This window comes from Rattus norvegicus, chromosome Y (genome assembly GCF_036323735.1).
Source record: "Rattus norvegicus strain BN/NHsdMcwi chromosome Y, GRCr8, whole genome shotgun sequence".
In the NCBI taxonomy this organism is placed as follows: domain Eukaryota; kingdom Metazoa; phylum Chordata; class Mammalia; order Rodentia; family Muridae; genus Rattus; species Rattus norvegicus.
In genome coordinates, this window is record NC_086040.1 from 27856396 (window position 1) to 27872223 (window position 15828).

Here is a 15828-nt window from a genome sequence, read left to right on the forward strand (position 1 = left end):
ACATATGGATTTAACAGATATTTATAGAACATTCCATCCTAAAAAATAAGAATATACATTCTTCTCATAACCTCATGGAACTTTCTTCAAAATTGACCACATAACTGGTCCCTCAACAGACCTTAACAGATACAGGGAAATAGAAATAATCCCAGACATTCTATCAGATCACCACACACTAAGACTGGTCTTCAACAATAACAATATTGACAGAAAGCCCACATATACACTGAAGTTTAAAAATGCTTTACTCCATGACAACATGATCAAGGAAGAAATAAAGAAAGAAATTAAAGACTTCTTAGAACTTAATGAATAATGAAGATACAACATTCCCAAACATATGTGATAGATTGAAAGAAGAGCTAAGAGGGAAACTTATAGCTCTGAGTGCTTGTGAAAAGAAACAAGAGAGAGAATATGTCAGGAGCTTGATAGCACATGTAAAAGCTCTAGAACAAAAAGAACTAAGTAAAGCCAAGGGGGGTAGAAAGCAGGAAATTATCAAACTCAGAGCTGAAATCAACAAAGTAGAAATGAAAAGGACGATACAAAAGCAGGAACTTTTTCTTTGAGAAAAGCAATAAGATAGATAAACCCTTAGCCAAACTAATCAGAGTTCAAAGTGATTGTACTCAAATTAACAAAATCAGAAAGGAAAACGGAGACACAAGAACAGAATCTGAAGTAATTAAAAAAAATCCTCAGATTCTACTATAAAAGCCTATATTCAACAAAACTGCAAAATCTGGAGGAAATGGACAATTTAGTAGACAGATAACAGGTAGCAAAGAAAATCCGGAATAAATAAACTATCTAAACAACCCCATAACTCCTAAAGAAATAGAAGCAGTTATTAAAAGTCTCCCAACCAAACAGAGCCCAGGTCGAGATGGGTTCAGTGTAGAATTCTATCAGACCTTCTTAGAAGACATCATACTAAAACTGTCCAAACTCTTCCACAAAATTGAAACAGACAGCGCACTACCACATTCCTTATATAAATCCAGAATTACTCTTATACCTAACCCACAAAAAGACTCAGCACAGAAAGAGGACTTCAGACCAATTTCCCTTATGGATATTGATGATAAAATACTCAATAAAATTCTTGCAATCTGAATATTTCAACACATCAAAAAAATCATCCATCATGATCAAGTAGACTTGAAACCAGGGATGGAAGGATGGTTTAATATAGGATAATTCATAAATGTAATCCAACATGTAAACAAACTCAAAGATAAGGAGAACATGGTAATTTAATTAGATAGTGAGAAAGCATTTGACAAAATTCAACAACCCTTGTGGATAAAAGTCCTGGAAAAATCACGAATTGAAGGCTCATATAAAAACATAGTGTAAGAAATATACAGCAAACCTGTAGCTAACAACAAACTAAATGGAAAGAAACTTGAAGCAATCCCACTAAATCAGGGACTAGACAAGGCTGCCCAACTCTCTCCCTACTTATTCAAAACAGGACTCCATGTCAGAGCCAGAGAATCCAGACAGCAAAAGGGGGACAAAGGGATTCAAATTGGAAGGGAACATATCAAAATATCACTATTGGCAGATGATATGATAGTATACACTTAAATGACCCCAAAAGTTCCACCAGAGAACTTCTTAACCTGATAAATAACTTCAGCAAAGTGACAGGGTATAAAATTAACCCACACATAACAGTAGCCTTCCTCTCCTCAATGAATAAACAGGCTTAAAAAGGAAAAAATGAAATCACACACTTCACAATAGTCCCAAATAATATAAAATATCTTGGTGTAAATTTAACCAAGAAAGTGAATGATCTGTATGATAAGAAGTTCAAGTATCTGAAGAAGGAAATTGAGGACAATCTCAGAAGACAGAAAGAGCTTCCATGCTCATGGATTGACAGGATTAATATAGTAAAGATGACCATTTTACCAAAAGCAATGTACACATTCAATGCAATATCCATCAAAATTCCTACGTACTTCTTTAATAGAGATAGAAACAGCATTTGCAAATTCATGTGGAATAAGAAAAAGCCAGGATATTTAAAACTATCCTCAACAATAAAAGAACTTCACAATAAAAGAACTGGCGTAATCATCACCCTTGAACTCAAGCAGTATAACAGAGCAATAGTGATAATTACTGCACGGTATTGGTAAAGAGACAGATGGATAGACCAGTGGAATAGAATTGAAGACCCAGAAATAAACCCACACACCTATCATTTGATATTTGGCAAAGTAGATAAAACCATCCAAAGAAGTAACATAGCATTTTCCAAAAAGAGTGGTGGTTCAACTGGAAGTCAGCATGTAGAAGAATGGAAATTATCCCATTTTTATGACCATGTACTAAGCTAAAGTTCAAGTGAATCAAGGACCTCCACATCAAACCAAATACACTCAAACTAATAGAAGAAAAGGTCCCAAAGAGTCTTGAAATCATGAGCACTGGAGAACATTTCCTGGACAAAACACCAGTGACTTATGATTTAAGATCAAGAATTGACAAATAGGACCTCATAAAACAGCAAAGCTTCTGTACAGCAAAAGATACTGTCATTAGGACAAATCTATAATCAACAGATTGGGATAAGATTTTTACCAATCCTATATCTGGTAGCTGGTAATATCCGAAATATACAAAGAACTTAAGAAGTAAGGCACTAGAAAGCAAAAATTCCCTATAGAAAATGGGGTACAGTGAATTACAAAACATTCTCAGCTGAAGGTTATCAAATGGCCAAAAAACAACTAAATAAATGTTCAACATCCTTAGTCATCAGGGAAATTAAAATCAAAACAAATCTGAGATTCCACGTCACATCAGTCAGAATGGCTAAGATATAAATCTCATGTGACAGGGGATGCTGGTGAGGATGTGGATAAAGAGGAAGACTCCACCTTTGTTGGTGGGATTGAAGACTGGTACAACTCTTTTGAGGTTCCACAGAAAATTGGACATTCCACGACCTGAGGACCCAGCTATACCTCTCTTGGGCATATACCCAAAAGTTGGTCCAACATACAACAGAGAAATATATTCGACTATGGTCATAGCAGACTTATTTAAAAGAGCCAGAAGCTGGAAAGAACCCAGATGCACTTCAACAGAGGAATGGATACAAAAATTGGTACATCTGCAGTACAGAATATTACTCAGCTATCAAAACAATGACTTCATGAAATTCATAGGCAAATGTTATAAACTAGAAAATATCATCTTGAGTGAGGTTACTCAATCACAGAAAAACACACTTGGTATGCATTCATTGATAAGTAGATATTATCCAAAAAGCTTGAATTACCCATCATGCAATACACAGACCACATGAAACTCAAGAAGGATGACCAAATGCAGATGCTTCACTCCTTCTTTAAAAGGGCAACCAAAATACCCATGGGAGGGGATAAGGAGGCAAAGTTTATTACAGAGATTGAAGGACCTGCTTTTCAGAGCCTGTCCCACATGTAGCCCATGCATATTCAGACACAAAAACTAGATAAGATGGATGAAGCTAAGAAGTGCAGGCTGACAATAACTGGATATTGATCCCTCCTGAGAGACATAGACAGTATATGTCAAATACAGAGGCAAATGCCATCTGCAAACTAGTGAATCAAGTACCAGACCTGTGTTGTAGGAATTAAAGAAGGATTGAAAGATCTGAAGGGATTTGCAACCCCATTATAATTACCATGCTAACCAACCAGATCTTCCTGGTACCAAACCACTATACATGGACTGATCCATGGTTCCAAATGGATGTAGAAAAGGAAGGCCTTGATGGATACAATGGAATGAGAAAGTCTTGTTTCTGCCAAAGTTGGAGCCCCACTGTAGGGGAATGTGGGGAGGCATGGGAGGGCGTGGGTGGGAATGTGAACCCCTTATAGAAGGGTAGGGGGAAAGGTTAAGGGGCTTATGGACTGAAAAACAGGGAAGGGAATAACATTCAAAATGTAAGTAGGAAATAGCCAACAAGGAGAGAGAGAGAGAGAGAGAGAGAGAGAGAGAGAGAGAGAGAGAGAGAGAGAGAGAGGGAGGGAGGGAGGGAGATCAGGGAGGGGAAAGAGGAGGTGGGTGAGGGAGAAGGGTAGGGGGAAAGGGAGAGGAGAAGGAGGAGGAGGAGGAGGAGGAGGAGGAGGAGGAGGAGTTGAAAAAGAAAGAAAACTAAACTTTCATTCTTCCCCATCCCCTCTCTTCCTCAGGTGTTGTTTAGTCGATCATGTTAGTGAGAGGTTATGAGTGTAATTTCTCGTGTTACTTTGAGACACCATCTCATAGTAAAATTAGTCTCTTACAATCTTCTCGCCCCCTCTTCTGTAATGTTCCTCAGCCTTGAATCAAGTGACATTTTGTTAATAGAGCCTTGAGACTGGATTTGAAGTTTCTCTCCTGCTTTTTGATTGGCTGGGATTTTTTTTCTTACCCCCTTTACCTCCATTTTATTTTATTTTTTTTGTTTTTTTATTTTTTTATTTTTATTTTTTATTAACTTGAGTATTTCTTATATACATTTCAAGTGTTTTTCCCTTTCCCGGTTTCCGGGCAAACATCCCCCTCCCCCCTCCCCTTCCTTATGAGTGTCCCCCTCCCAACCCTCCCCCCATTGCCTCCCTCCCCCCATAGTCTAGTTCACTGGGGGTTCAGTCTTAGCAGGACCCAGGGCTTCCCCTTCCACTGGTGCTCTTACTAGGATATTCATTGCTACCTATGGGGTCAGAGTCCAGGGTCAGTCCATGTATAGTCTTTAGGTAGTGGCTTAGTCCCTGGAAGCTCTGGTTGCTTGGCATTGTTGTACATATGGGGTCTCGAGCCCCTTCAAGCTCTTCCAGTTCTTTCTCTGATTCCTTCAACGGGGGACCTATTCTCAGGTCAGTGGTTTGCTGCTGGCATTCGCCTCTGTATTTGCTGTATTCTGGCTGTGTCTCTCAGGAGCGATCTACATCCGGCTCCTGTCGGTCTGCACTTCTTTGCTTCATCCATCTTGTCCAATTGGGTGGCTGTATAAGTATGGGCCACATGTGGGGCAGGCTCTGAAGGGGTGTTCCTTCAGTCTCTGTTTTAATCTTTGCCTCTCCCTTCCCAGCCAAGGGTATTCTTTTTCCTCATTTAAAGAAGGAGTGAAGCATTCACATTTTGATCATCCGTCTTGAGTTTCCTTTGTTCTAGGGATCTAGGGTAATTCAAGCATTTGGGCTAATAGCCACTTATCAATGAGTGCACACCATGTATGTCTTTCTGTGATTGGGTTAGCTCACTCAGGATGATATTTTCCAGTTCTAACCATTTGCCTACGAATTTCATAAACTCGTTGTTTTTGATAGCTGAGTAATATTCCATTGTGTAGATGTACCACATTTTCTGTATCCATTCCTCTGTTGAAGGGCATCTGGGTTCTTTCCATTTTCTGGCTATTATAAATAAGGCTGCGATGAACATAGTGGAGCACGTGTCTCTTTTATATGTTGAGGCATCTTTTGGGTATATGATTGGCTGGGATTTTTACTGTGATCTTTGCTGCAGAGACTGTAATTAATTCTGTATATAAGGACACATGGCTATGATTGTTGTTAGGTATGATACTGGCTTTAGTATGTAAGGGGCTGTACATTCTCCCCCATAACCACAGCTTCAATAACCTTATATATGTGGATAAACTACCAGTACCATCCGTGTTCACTGAACAGGACTTAAGCAAAATTAGAGAGCTGTTGGCTATCACCAAGCTATTCATGCCACTGCACTGCCTTTGTGGCTATCCTGCCATGTGCTTGGCAAATCTTCCTGTATAAGAATATTGGTTTTCTGATAGGCAGGAGAATGGTAAAGATAAATTTCATTTTAACATATCAGAGGAAATAAAATTTTTTCCTGCTGTAGCACGTTTAATTAATTGAAGCAAAAAATCTATTTACTTGATGTTATGGAAATATCATTTAACAATATAATCTTAACTCCTTTTAAATGATTAAAAGTCACATGTAGTTGGTAGCTGTCATACTGTATATAATTCGCATCAGTATTGGGACAATGAAATATTCTCTGTTTTATGCAAATACATAGTAATAATGAACAAAATTATGTACCAAGGTTCATGCTGAAGGGAACTAATTACATTTATTCAATTTTATAAGATAATTTCATATTAGCTAGGTATCAAGTGCATAATAATTATGATTAAATTATTACCTAAATAATAAAATAAGCACACTAGGATTACCAACTGGACATTGAAAACAAAATATATTAGAATAATCAAAAATATTTTTTAAAACAAAATGATGGAAACATTGTATATATAAAAGCAGCCTGGAGCTATATGTCACCTTAATGTTTTACAGTGTGTTCTAGTGAGGTCCCTGAGCAGATAAAATTTTATGCCATGAAAAACCAAGAACCTAAATTTGATACCTACACATATATGTTTGGAAGATTTCCATATTCACTACATGACTTGAACACATAAAAGCTTACACAGAATATTAATAATGAGACTAATGAGAATAATAATAAGAAGAAGAAAAAGAAAAGCATAACTCTAGGAACATTTTAAAGAAATAATGTTTTGGATTGGCCTTAAAATGGGAATTTCAACACATTTTCTTAGTACATTAACTACTCAAAGAAAAACTAAAAGGCTCTTATTCATTCTATATGAAAGAAAAACACATCTGATCAATTGTGTAAAGAAAGAGAGAACTGTGAACTCTAAAATTAATATAGTCATTGCAGAGGAATGAAACAGACACTGAGCCAAGGTTCTATAAATAAACATATGGAGGATTTACTGCATAATATTAACATATTTAATCTAACACATCTTACTAAGATAAAGGAAAGAAAGCTGGAAATTGCCTGAATGTAGTCTCAGCACCTAGAATGTGGCAAGATGTCCCAAGTTCAAAGATACCCTGAAATACATGAGAAAATTATAAATAGGTTTGTTTTTATTATGTAATAAGTGTTGTAGTATTAGCTTAGAGGTTAAGAGCACTTACTACTCTCTAGAGCAAACATGTTCAGTTTCCAACACACATGAAGCCACTTGCAACCAGCTGTAAAAGCTGCTGCAGGGTATCTGACATCTTCTGGTCTCCCCAGGTGCCTGTGTTCATGTGCACAAGTTTATACACAGACATTCACACATAACAGATCATTAAAATAAAAAAAATTCATGAATGTATTTTCTGCGCAAATTATGAATAGTAAGCATTCTACATATGCAAACACAATTGATGCAAAGTAATAAGAATAGAGAAAATTAAGGATTAATTCTTACACAGTTCAGTAAGCATAAAACGCTAAACTTCACGATTGTATTGCAATGTAGATGCTAAAAAGAAACGAGCATTTGAATTTATGACTAAAAGTATTATAAAAATTATTTTATTTATTTACATTCCTGCCATTGCTCCCTCTCCAGGTCCTCTTCCACAGTTCCTAATCCCATTCCACTTCCTCCTCCCCTACTCCAAGAGGATGCTCCCCATATCCTGCCAGTCATCCCTGGTCCTGGGGGCTCATGTCGCTCCAGGATTAGGCCAGACCAGGCAGTCCTCTGCTATACATGTGTCAGGGTCTTGGACCAGCTCGTGTATGATACCTGGTTGGTGGCTAAGTGTCTGGGAGATCTCAGGGGTGGGGATGATTCGAGACTGTTGGTCTTCCTATAGAGGCTGCCCTCCCCTTCAGTTTCTTCAGTCCATACCCTAATTCAACAAGTGACAGAAATCAGAGACTGATACCGTTTTTAAAATATGTGCATGATTAATTTTGAATGGTATACTATGGGTTCTATCATATAAAATTGATTACAAAATGTATTTATTATAGTCTTCTGAGATGGCAATTTGGCAGTATTTATACAAGTATTACATTACTTAACAGCCTTGACATCATTCCAACAACGTGTTTTGTAATTTATACAAAATACAATGTAAATAATCAACATTGAGTACAGTGACTGAGTCAGTGTTCATGCTGATTTACAGTAACGAACTTTAGTTAATTAAAATGAAAATAATCTGAATTACATAGGTAGGCTATTATTTAAACAAAAGAATATACTACCATTTCTTAATTGCCTGATGTTACATGAAGAATTTCCCCATGTACATGTATTCAAGATATATTGTTAAATGAAAAACAAATAACAGAATATTGCATTATGTTGTCAAATTTCATAAACAGAAGATTTACATATATCCTTTAATTTTGTCCATGTATAGTAAACCTCCAATAAGGGCAGGGGAGGCAGGTGACAGAACACTGGGCGTTTTAGGTCAATTTGAGCTATGCAATGAGACCCAATTTTTAAAACAAATAGAGCAGACTTGAGAGAATATCTCCCAAACTTTCTTGGTGGTTACATTTAGAAGTTTTAAGAAAGCAAGTTATTCTTTGACAATTCCGTAGATGCACAACACATGTATGGAAGCCCTCTACACTCTCAACCTCATCCTCCCCAAGCAACATACCCTCTTTGGACTAAACCCTGATAGCACTTGCATATCTTTATTATTTGTTTCATAAACCCCTGGATTTAACCTGAGCCATTTCGGTGAACATGGGTGTGAAGCTATACATTTAACCACTAGTAAGACACCAGTGGCTACATCATTTTTTTCTCCAGCACTGTCCTTAGTTACTTTGAATAGGCAGGGTCAATATCATTTAGGGTCTGTTCAGATAGATTGTGACTTCTTGAGTGTCACAACTGCATGATGTTCAGAAGACAGCAACTCACAGATCTCCTTATCTCTTAATTAGCCCTTGAAAGAATCCAAGCCCTGCACTTCACATTATCTCTAAACCAGAAGTTATCTCCAATGGGTAATCATTTGAAAATGAAAACTTAATTTTCTCCAAGGGAATCTCACTGGGTACAAAAATTAAATTTAAGTTTAGACTGTGTATAAAGCACTAAGGGAACTCAACCTTATCTTTGGAGGTTCCTTGTCTCATAATGGGTCAGGACTTTTTCTTCATGATTTCTTCTTCCTTATGTTATTTGTTTATGTATCTATTAATTGTTACTCTGTATGTTTGTGTATATATTTTCCTGGTTTTATGTTTCCATGGAATTCCTGAGTGTGTGATTAGAAGTCTGGGTCCCTGTGTCTGTACCTGATTCTTGTACCTTGTACTGGTTCTTTTCTATCTGCTTGTTTTGTTCTACTCCAGTTCATTAACTTGCATTTTATTTTTATCGCTGAGATGACTGTTTGTTTTCTAGTGAGAGTCGGAAGAATGTAGATACAGATGACAGGAGAGGAATAGAAGAAGGAGGGAATAGAGGGAAGGCAAGTCATAACTCAAATATATTCCATGAATAAGTCTAATTTTAAGAAAATAATTTTAAAAACATACTTTCTAGGGCCTGTCTGCGCCATTTTCACAAATTTTAAACCCTTTCCAAGGCACAGAAAATAATTTTTTTACAGCCAATCTGGGACTGCCACTATGGGAGTGAAGCCTCTATAGAGTTGCAATAATGCAGTAGGAGAGTCTTTAAATGCTTCCAGAGACATCAATCCACTGAGGTTCAGTGGGAGTTTCACATGATGGATGTTACAATTTTTTAAATGGAAGATATACATTCAGTTTTCATGAAACTCTTCAAGATCGAATTAAAAGTTGTATGGGATACAATCATGGCATAGGTTTTTTCCTTTGAAATTTTCAAAATTAACCCAAATAATACTAAAATGCCATAAGTAAATCAGAACATATTGTATCCTATGCCCATGTCAACATGACAATTAAGAAATAGAAGTAGATGTGTATCAGTGGATAAAATCTCTTTCTGTAGAGGCACTATAATATTTCTGGGACAATTTCATTTTGTTGGTAGATGGGTTAAATCAAAGTCTGATAATGAAGACCTTGCTGTAAAAGACCATTCTCTTACTAAGGGACTCTCAAACCCTGTTGTATAGAATGCTACCATTTCATTCAATCATCTGAAGCAACTTTGGCAATGTCTTTATGACATTAAAATGACTACAGAGCAGTTAGTGTTCATCAGTATCTCTTCTTCAAGCAGAATACTTCTCATTTCATCTTTGGTGTAACAAAATTCCAAATTCAATTTCATGTAAATTGGATGATGATGGTGATGATGATGTTGATGATGGTGGTGGTGGTGGTGGTGGTGGTGGTGGTGGTGGTGATAGTGGTGGTGGTGAAGATGATGAAGAAGAAGTCAGAAAACGATATTTTGGAACAGTGAACAAAGCCCATACTATTTTCAGTGTTTTCCCTATCTTTAGTGTGTCTATGTTCAACACTGAAACATAATCTATTGTAAGTGCTAGGTTGGTAAGGAAGCTAGGTTTAAGCTCATCAATAGCTCACAAAACACCAGAAGAGAAAGCAAAATTTGTCATGAGAAATATATATATATATATATATATATATATATATATATATATATATATATATGTTCTCACAAGAAACACTTATCATAACCATAGCAATGAAACAATATAATTTTGTGAAGCACCTAATTCCCTTTCAGAGTTTAGCTAATTAATATAAAGTGATCATGTACAGAGTACAATCCCTGGCTGTCAGGACCAAAGCCCAAGGATTTTAAATTTTGTTGTCCTAGGATTTTAAAAATGAATGACATAATTGATGGCAATGTGCAACTCTAAAAATCTTACCATATAAGTCACAAAGACTCCATAATATATGCTATGTATCAGGTTAGAACCTTTATATTCATATTTATTCAGAGTTTCAAAGAGTAAAATTGTTGAGGTTAGGAACGGGACATTTTTTTGGTTTGCATTTACTTCTATAGTGTGCAGTTTGGTTTTGTGGATCATTACACAGTGTTTCATTTTATTTTATTTGAACAGGTGATATAAATTAACTGTACAGATTAATGAGCCTCAGTTTGATATTTCAATAATGCAGACAGCATGCACTAAACCAGTGTAACTATGTTTTTTCACTGACTTTTCTGCAACTTAACAAAAGTTAGGATACTCTATTCTACTTTTACGGAAAAATGACTTCCATAGGATATAAAAATCCTCAATATATTTTCAGAACTTTTATTCTTATTTTAGAATTTTTATTTATTCTTCACACATGTTTGCAATTTACCTTGATCACACCAATCCTTAATTTTGTTCTACTCTCTCTGGATTCATTCCCTTTCCAGCTACATGTCCTTTATATTTTCCTGTTTTATTTTCTTTATAATCCAATGGTTCACTGAGTACTGCCTGCTGGGATCTTCCCTAATTCATTGTCTTAATTGTGTACATGATTGTTTTCCAAATCCATTTTCTGTAATAATTTTGGCTACAAAAGTGGCCTAGCTATAGAATCAGTATAACAGTGTAAATATTGTGGACCTACTTCAAATGATAAACACCCAAATCCTTATTTTATCCCAAAATTACCAGACATCAGTAAATCAGAGGAGAACATGGACTATAGAATTTTGTTCTCTAGTCCCATTTGAATTCAATTCTGCACTATCTAACTTACTGTGTTCCCATGGTCAGACTTGAGTGTTGTGTATATTTTACCATGATTTATTCTTCAGGAAGAATAAGATACAGGAGTAAAAACAGGGAGAGGAATGGCTTGAGGTCCATTTAAACCTCAACTCAATATGTTCATTAGTACAGGAGAGAGTTTATTTGGCATTGTCCTTTGTGTATTCTACATTCTTGACTTAGTTTCTTGGCAGAAACACAATCCCTCTCCTGCTGCGCAGTGTTTCATGACATTACACACTTTCCTATACTCAAACCCTCACATAAAAAACATACAACACAATAATCTTTGATCCAGTTGATTAGATATAATAGCCCACTTAAACATACAAAGCCAGGTACCATACATCCCTTAAGAACATTAACAACGACCTGTAAATACACAGAGCAGAATCTTAAATTCACATACCATGGCTTCTCAATCTGTCATCTTCCTTTCTCTCTTTTTTCCTCTAGTCTCCTCCTCTTCCTTCAAACTTCTCTTCCGCACATTTTTCCTTCTCCTCCCATGATAACCCTCCTTCTCTCCTGTTCCTGCCACTCACATATACTTTACAAATTCAATGGGGTCGTGGTTCTGGTGAAGTAACCTGAATTCTGAGTACAGGACCTTCTGAGTGCAGCTGACCTTGGGGCCGGGGAATTAGCTTCGACCACAGATAACTTCAGGGCAAACCACAACATGAACCCTAGTGTCAAACCAGTGAATTGAAAATGAACTACTTGTTTGCAGATTTTGAGAAAGGATTAGAAGAGATGAAGGTGCTTTCAACCCCATAAGAACAACAATGCCAATTAAACAGAGCTTTCTGGTAGTTGACCAATATTCAAAGAATATACATGAACAGACCTATTTCTCCAATGCATATGTTGTAGAGGATGGCCTTGTTGGGTTACAATGGAAGGAGAATCCTTGGTACTGCCTACGTTTGACTCCCAGTTCAAGTGAATGTCCAGGGGCAGTAAGAGAGGTTATAGTGAAAAGAGTAAGGGGACTGGTAAGGGATATTATAGTCAGGAAACTGGGAAAGGAAATAATATTTTAAATGTAAATTTACAAATTTCCAATTAAAAAAGCAATACAATTTGTTAAAAAATTAAAAAAAATGAAAGAAATAAAAGAAAAGAAATCTTCCAGTTAATCACAACTATTGACTCAGAATTTTAAAGGGTTACTGTCAGGGAATGGTATTCAGAGTAATACTAGTGGAAAGACTGATATGATGTAGTCTCATCAAGAAGCACTTGTCCCTCCCAGATATCAATGCCAGACACAAACTACATCATTAGAATTCAATGGAGGAGTTTTCTCTGTACTGAGGACACAATACTTGCCTTATCTTTCTTCCTTAGGACCTTTTCCTTCTTGGTAAAATGGTAAAAGCTATGAGCTCTCAGGAAAAATTATAGTGCCCTTGCCAACACGTGGATTTTGGGATAAAGAAATGAATTATATAAACTATCTGACTACCAAGAAAAATAACAAGCATGGAAGTTGAGATGCTTCTGAGAGGCCCCCAGCTCCTGATTCCATATGTGGAAATCTCAGATCAGGGCTATCTCTTCAATGAATCAACTCAACCCCTACCCAAGACTCAAGAGGATTTCCCATTGACCACGTATTTCTTCCCTTATCATACCAAGACAGAAGGCCAGCTTCATATTCCCCATGTCTGATCACTTCATCCTCTGTGTTCTCCCTCTCAAATGGCTGTATACAATATATTAAAGGCCAATTAGTGAACCCTAGAGGTCCTCAAGGGATACCTGAGAGGCGGTTGCAGTCAGGACACTTGTGACATCACAGAAGAAGCTAAGGCTTTCCAGGATATAAGAGTTATTTCAGCGAGGCCTAATGAAGTCACTGAAAACTGCCATGGTCTACCTGCTAAACAGCTTTCCTTACATTGACCAAATTTGAGGGTGACACTTTCAGGAGAGTCTCCTGTTTAAGGGTGGAAACCTTTACACACTACATCTCTCTAAAGGTAGAGATTTCTCTTTGTTTCATTAGGGGTTACTTGCTCTGAATGGACAAAGTTAGGGGCTGAGCATGGCTAGAAAAGATTTAGCAACATAGAGTGGAGGAGATTCTTCTAGATATTATTTTTTCCCAGGTTCATTCCTGTGACATACAGTTCAATATCCCAGGTTTTCTCTATATCCCAAAGGACAATATTTTGCCTACAGACCTTAATTGAATGAATATTGTATTTCACTTTCTCATTGTACATTCCACGATGAGACTTTATTAATATTCCTGTATGTGCACTCAAAAATTCTGTTTCCAATTCCATTTTCAGCAAAGCAAATGACATAATGACTATAGAATTCTCTAGTCCTATTTGATAGCAGTACTACACTATCTACTTTCCTGTGTTCCTATTGCTAGAATTGAGGGTTGGATGTTTTACCGTGATTCTCTCTGAAGGCCAAACATACGATACTGGAGGATGGGCAGAAAGAAGGATGGCTTGAGGACCAGTGAAACCTCTACTTCAATAGGTTCATAAGAACTTGAGGGAGTCTATTTGCCACTGTCATTTCTGAAGTCTACATTCTTGACCTAGTTGCTCAGAATCCATGTTACAATTCCACCTAACCACATACGTTTAGGATCCACCAAAAGTATATATATATAAGTCAGCCACCAAAATAGATGAGATTGATGTAGCTAAAAAGTGCCTTCTGCCAGCAACCATATATATATATATATATATATATATATATGTGTGTGTGTGTGTGTATATATATATGTATATATATGTGTATATATATATAATATATATATATATATATACTATGTATATATATGTGTATAATTTCCTGAGAGACACAGATAGATCATACCAACTACAGAAATTAATGCTAGTGGGAAATCAGTGAACTGAAACAGACCTCTTGTTGGCAAATTTTGAGAAAGGATTTCAAGAGGTAAAGGAGCTTTCAATCCCATAAGAACAAAAATGTCAATGACCCAGAGCTTTCTGGTACTAGACCAATATTCAATGAATGTACATGTACAGAGCTATTGCTCTAACTGCATGTGGCAGAGGACCTTGTTCATCACGAATGGAAGCAGAAGCTATTGGTCCTCTCTAGGTTTGTCTCCCAGTTCAAGGGAATGTGAAGGCACAGTCAGTGGTGTTAGAGAAGAAGGGGAAGGGTACGGGTAGGAATCTTATGGGCAAGAAAATGGGAAACGAAATAACATTAAATGTAAATATAGAAAAATCAAGTTAAAAAAGCAATACAAATTGCTAAAACATTAAAAAAAAGGAATAAAGGAAGAGAAAACTGACAGTTAATCATACCTAGTGACACAGAGAAGTAAAGTGGTAGTCAGTGGAAATATTAGTGGAAAGACTGAGATGATGAAATCTCAACTAATAGCACTGCTGCTTCCCAGACTGCACTATAGATATCCAAAACATGGAGGAGTTTACTCTGAGGTAGGACAAAATACCTGTCTCTCCTTTTTTCCTTAGGACATTTTTCTTCTTATCAAAAAGAGTAAAGGCTATGAGCTCTCAGAAAAACAACTGTGCCCTTACCAACATTTGACTTTTAGAATAAAGAAATTAATGATATAAACTCTCAGATTTCGGAACCATAAAAACAGGGAAGTCCAGATGCTTCTGAGAGGCTCCCATATCCTGATTCCCATAGGTTGGAGGCTCAGATCTAGGCTATCTCTTTAGCAATCCCACGAAATCCCTACCAGGTACTCACTGAGCTATACCGAGGACCATGTATTCCTTCCTTTTTTATACCAAGACAGATGGCCAGCCTCCTTCATTCCCCACATATCTGATCTTTTCATCCTCTTTGTTCTTCCTCCCAAATGGCTGTTTATTATGAATTAGAAGTCAATTAGTAAAACCTAGAGGTACTGAAGGATTATATGAGAGGCAGTTGCAGTCACGACATCAAATGTGACATCACAGAAGATAGGTATCTCCAGGTACAAGATATTTTTCAGATAGGGCCTAATGATGATGTCTCTGAGAACTGCCATGGCCTACCTGCTGAACAGCTTTCCTTTCCTTGTCCAGATTTGAGAGTGCCTTTTCCAGGTATCTCTCCTGTGACTCAGGGGAAACCTTTATGTACTAAATCACTCTAAACGTAGTGACTTTTTCCTTCATTAATGGTTTCATGCTCTGAATGGAGAAAGTTAATCAGGCACTTGGCATGGGTAGAAAATGTCTAGGAACATGGAGTGGAGGAGTTTATTCTGGATAACAATTCTACACTCAGGTCTGTTCCTGTGACATACACTTCAATTTCCTAGGTTTTCTTTGTT